This window comes from Podarcis vaucheri, assembly GCF_965113315.1.
Source record: "Podarcis vaucheri genome assembly, chromosome: 16".
In the NCBI taxonomy this organism is placed as follows: domain Eukaryota; kingdom Metazoa; phylum Chordata; class Lepidosauria; order Squamata; family Lacertidae; genus Podarcis; species Podarcis vaucheri.
The window spans coordinates 39,597,883-39,603,882 of NC_138754.1; positions in this window are offsets into that span (position 1 = coordinate 39,597,883).

Sequence of the window (6,000 nt, forward strand, 5' to 3'; positions counted from 1 at the left end):
TGGGTCCCTTTGCAGCAGGACAGCTCCCACTGCTCTATCGGACGCGTCTGTCTCTACCCGCATCGGTCTGCTGGGGTCGATATGCAGCAGTTGCTCTTCCGACGCGAAGAGACGCTTGAGTGCTTGAAAGGACTGCTCCGCCTGCTCCGTCCAGATGAATTTCTTTTTCTTGGAGCTTAGCGTGTCCGTAATGGCCGCCGTCTGCATCGCGAACCCCTTGATAAACTTGCGATAGAAGTTGGCGAAGCCGACAAACCGCTGGACCTCCTTCCGGTTGCGCGGGCTCTTCCAATCCAACACCGCACGAACCTTGGCGCTGTCCATGGCTAGCCCCTTGTCCGACAACTTGTAACCCAAGAAATCCACCTCCGTCGTGTCGAACTGGCACTTCTCCAGTTTGGCGTACAGTCTATGCTGCTGCAGCCTCTTCAGCACCTCCCGAACATCTTGGTCATGGGCTTGCTGCGATTCGGAGAATATCAGGATGTCATCCAGAAAGCAGACGCACTTCTTGTAAAGGAGTCCCGCCAACACATGATGCATGAAAGCTTGGAAACAGTGAGAACCGTTTTGCAATCCAAACGGCATCACTCTGTATTCGTAGGTGCCCAGAGGCGTGAACATGGCTGTCTTCCACTCATCGCCCTCCCTCATGCGGATGAGATTGTACGCACCTCGCAGGTCCAACTTGGTGAACACGCGTCCCTTGCGCACCGTCGCTAGTAGGTCGTCAATCCTGGGCATGGGGAAATCAGAAGGCTTGGTCATCTTGTTTAAGAGGCGAAAATCCACCACCAGTCTTTTTTGGGGCGTGTCTTTCTTCTTCACGAAGAAAACAGGACTGCCCCCTACTGCCCTGGACTCCCGGATGAAACCGCGCTGCAAATTGTGATCTATGAACTGTTTGAGTTCCTGTAATTCGTCCTCAGACATGGAATACAGCTTCCCTTTCGGCAGCGTCGCCCCTGGTAGGAGGTCAATCTTGCAGTCATATTGCCTGTGCGGTGGTAGCTTGTCAGCCTCTTTCTCGCAGAAGACCTCCAGAAAGTCTGCGTATTTGTGGGGGACTGCTTGCAACGTTCCCAACTGCAGTTGTGATTCCTCCTCCTCTCCCTCCTGTCTGGGCAGGATGCAGTGTTCTGCGCAATAAGAGGAGCCGAAGATCAGCTGTCTCTGGTACCAAGCCAGTGTCGGACTGTGCCTGTCCAGCCAACTCATGCCCAACACAATGGGCGTGTCCGACAGTTGGGTGACATTAAAACTGATGACTTCCCTGTGGTTGCCAAGGCGCATCACCATCGGTGGCGTTTGCTTCACCACCTGCCCCCCTAGCAACTCTCTGCCATCCACTGTGACGACTTGCAGGGGCAGAGTGGCAGGCAGTAGCTGTATAGCGTGCTGCTCCACAAAATCCTGCGCTATAAAGTCTGCGTTGCTTCCAGAATCCACAGAAAGCGGCACTTCGATAGTGACGCCATCGGGTAGCTGGAGAGATGCTGTGAGCTGCACTACTGGTTTGGGTGGGAGGGGGTCCGTGGGTTGCAAGATCGCTGGGGACTGCTTCACTGATGCGTCTGGCTGGGCCCCAGTGCCTCTGTCTCCAGCCAGACATCGTCGTTTCCCTGCTGTGGTTCTCCTTGCTGCGTTGCTGCAGTCACCATTGCTGAGGCTGCAGTGTGCTTGTGGAGCCTCCGGGGACACTCTTTCGCCAAATGGCCTGGATCCTCGCAGATGTAACACTTCCTGTTCCCTCTAGGAGGCTTCGCTTTCACTGCTGTCGGTGCTTGGGCTCTGGCTGCTGACTGAGCCCTTGCACCTCCAACCTCCATCGGTTCCCCTCCCCCTCCAGGCGGAGGTGTGGATTGCGCACGCGCTGCTTCTCTTGGAATGAAAGAGAAACTTCTCGCTGCTTCGCGCCCTCCACGTCCTTCATCTCTGCACCATGGACGTTCTTCCAGCCTCACCCCCACAGTCAGCGCCCTTTGGACCACCTCCTGCGTGCTTCGGGGCCTCTCCCCCCTTGCAATCTCATCCTTGACCGCAGAGCTTAGACCCTCCCAGAACAGGTCTCTGACAGGGGGCGAATCCCGGTCCCACTCTAAGGCACTGACCAGCGCAAAAAAGCGGGCGTGGTACTGCCGGACGCTTGCCCTCCCTTGTTTTAGTCCATGAATCTCCCGTCGGGCAAGATCCACATCAATAGTAGACAAAAAACACGCATCCATCGCTTTGATAAAGGCATCTGCATTCTGAAGCGCCGGATCTTTATCCCTCCACAAATTGCGTAGCCACGCTTTAGCATCCCCATGCAAATGGGATAGTATGAACCCCACTTTCTCTTCCTCATCTCTAAAGTCTTTTGCCAGCAGTTGCAGTGCGCACATTACGTCTGCTCGAAAATTGGGGTACTGTTGTAAATTCCCATCGAAGTGAGCCACAAGCCCTCCTGCTCTCCGTGCCAACCCAACCCCCTCCGGTCTGGGTCCTGGCTGCCCGTGTTTAACCCATGCTTCAAACCTGGCGTGGAGATCTCTGTAGGCGGCTGCCGCATCCTCCTCCCTCTTCTTGGATGCCAGTACCTCCGCGTTCAATTGGGTAACTGCCTGTTGCAGCGCTGCAACTGTCTCTGCTTCCGTCATCTCTGCTAACCGTCGTGAGCTTGCTCCCAAACACCGATCCCCTCCTCCAGCTGCCTCTCTCTCCGCTGCGAGATATCAGGTGTCCGAAGCTTTTTTGAGACGGGTCTTACTGTCAGAGCTGCCACCCAGTCCCAGCTCACATAGGACCAAGTCCGCCAGCGTTCACTTTATAAGAGTCTTTATTAAGTTACAGGTTTCATTTCCGAACTGCAGCGTGCAGCTCTACACCTTCTGCCCTAGGTCGGCGAAGACCCGTCTGAGTCCCCGCCTCTTGCACACCAGCTTAATACCCTAGCCTTGCTCCACCTCCTTCGCCTCTCCCTACGTCTCTGGGTCCTTCTGCCCCCCTGGGCCTCCTCCCTCCTACTCTCCTCTGACGCTGACCCCCCTGATCCTTCTGCCTCCTTGCGGCGGGCTTTGGGACCTGGCTCACTCTCCGGGCTGCTTACTGCTCCAGCTTCCGCTGCATTTGAACTTGGCGCGCGCGCCCAACTCTCTACTTTCCTCTTAACCGTTGCCTCGCTCTCTGAGGAGGGCGTGACCACCCCTGACTCGTGCCCTCCCTCCTGCTGACAGCCTCCGGAACCCGATGCCTGGCTACCTTCCTCCCTGCTGCTCTCAGTCTTGAGCGTGGGTCCCGACTTCCAGCTGCTGCCGCCCTCAGTTATGAGCGTGGGTCCCGACTTCCAGCTGCTACTCTCTGAATCTCCTCTGTTCCCTTCCTCCTGGGGTGTCCCCCCGGATCCCCCCCTTGCTCTGCTCACTGGGGCTCCCTTTTGGGAGTCCTCTGACTCACTGCTTAGGCTTGGAGATCTCGGGTCGTCATCATCACTCATTTTCCCTTCGGATTCCTCCCCCTCGCTCTCTGCTTCCTCCCTTCTCTGCGTCTCTGCTCCTGAACCCCTGACAATTAATATTACAATATTTCTGTAAATAATCTTTAAACTTTTTCCAGTCTTCTTCCACCAACTCCTCTCCCTGGTCTCGGATTCTGCCAGTCATTTCCACCAGTTCCATGTAGTCCATCAACTTCATCTGCCATTCTTCCTGGGTGGGCAAATCTTGTGTCTTCCAATACTTCGTGATGAGTATTCTTGCTGCTGTTGTTGCATACATAGAAAAGGTTCTATCCTTCTTTGGCACCATTTGGCCGACCATGCCCAGGAGAAATTTGAGAAACCAATATGAGTTCCAACAAATAAGGCATTAATTAGTTGGAAAAGTATCAGAGATAAGTGGATATTAACAACAGTTTGTACAATCTCCTGCCATTATGCATAATCCGCAATAGGCTTTAGGTTTTGATAGGCCTAAGGTGCATGGATTTTTCATCTACTCTGTCCTTCATCTGCCGTTAATGATCAGAAACATGGCCTTTAGTTGTGCTCTTAGCTAAAGTTGGTCACACCCAGAGAGATCTTCATGGTGATGGAGGCTTCTTGAGAACAGCCACTTTGGGCTCAGAGGCTGGGCTGAGGACAGTTCTGCGTAAGGAGATCATTTCATGCTTTTTTTCTGGCTCACACACCTAAAAGTATCCACTCCTAGCAATGTAGCATGTGGGAAGCAGGCAGAGAACACCAGACATATTCCACACCTATTTCCTTTGTAAAATTTGTAAATCCTTTCTGGATTTAGTTTCCCCAACTGTCTCTTTTTTCTTCCAGATATCAGTGCAGCTGCTCTTCCGTTCAGGAGCACTGAACTACTAATAGAGGGAAACAGTTGAAATAGACATCAGGAAGCATTATACAAAATAGCAGGTGATGTCTCCTACCCGTTTGATTTGAAATCATCCCATGTGGACATGAAGCACAATCATAGCAACAAAATGGCAATCCCTCCTTCTTTTTTCTGCTGTAGCCTGGCTGGCAGTGATCATTACACAAGGCAAGGGGCAGCACCTAGCCATAAAAAGAGGAGAAAATGTAGCTCTCTTGTGCCTTGTGAACAACACAGTTTTAACCAAAAAGAGATCAGCTGACTGGTTGACATAATTCCAGAAAGGTGTGTTGTATACATAAATAAATTGCAATGTAAATATTGAGAGTGAATGAGAAGGAATATTGAACTCTTCATCTGCATAAAGATGGAGGATGGAGAGAGGACAGGGAAGACAACATACTTTGAAATACAGGGAATTGATAGAGAAGGTAAAATAGGAAGCACCACAAGACAATCTTCTTTCAAAACAAGGGGTAACTTAGTGTCCCCTTGTCTTCTGAGCTGTAAATCTCACTTGGTTCAGCATGATTTACTCCTACATAAATGTGCAAAGCATTCAAATGTTAGACTGAAATATGTGGGATGTGGAACCTTTGGTCCACCAGGTGGTATTGGACTGCAGCTCTCCTCAGTAAGAAGACCAGCCTGGCCAGTGATCAGGGAGGATGGGAGTTGGGAGCCAACAATATTCCATATGCAATACAGTGGAATATGTTACCATTATATACTTTCAAAGTAGAACTCTAAGGAAGAAAATATCTACTTCTCACCTCATGTACAATGGTAAAATAACATGGGTTATACTTAAACAATTTGCTAATTAATGATAAAGAATATCTAAATTAACCTTATTATTTGTATTCTTAATAACAATACCTCGTTTTTTAAAAATCCAATGGTCCCACCTGATTAAAAGCTATGTGCCATGTGATGGCTTCCTCATCCATACTGAAGTCTATGTTTTGTGAATCTTGTGGAACTATCTTTCCTACTTTCACTCGGGAGAAGGTTTGGTTTGGAAAAGTAACCCAGTTAATAATATCAAATCCACCTGCTAACTCCCCATTCTCATCAAAGGACACTAAGTCCCCAGCACTGTTGTTGAAGGAGATACTCCTCAAGAACGAGTGCAGCTAGACAGAAGAAAACAAAGGGAAAGTTTGAAAAATGAGAGTTTTTATGGAAACAAGAAGTATCCATCAATATATTTCACACAATATAAAGTAGTCCAAAACTGTGCAGTCTTCAACATTTGAAACACATTAGTATTTCTAGCAAGTACAGCTGGCCTGCCACTTGCGTGAGGGTTCAGCTCTGGGGTCTGTGTGCAAAGGCAAAATGGTGCCATGTCAGGAAGCCCTGGAACTGCCCCTCCTGCAAGGTGGGTGTGCAGGAAGAAGGGGGCAAAGAAATGTGGGGCAGCTCATGGCGGGTTTTCCCTGATCTCCTTCTTTTGTTTGTTTGTTTGTTTGTTTGTTTGTTTGTTTGTTTGTTTACTTTTCCCCATCCAAGAGATGCTTCCACATGTCTTGACTGCATATGTTCCTAGAGAGGCAGGGAAAGGGTACAGAGTGCCATAACTCCTTCAACTACTCCTGCAAATGAAAGGGAAGTACAGGTCCTATCTTGATTGTGG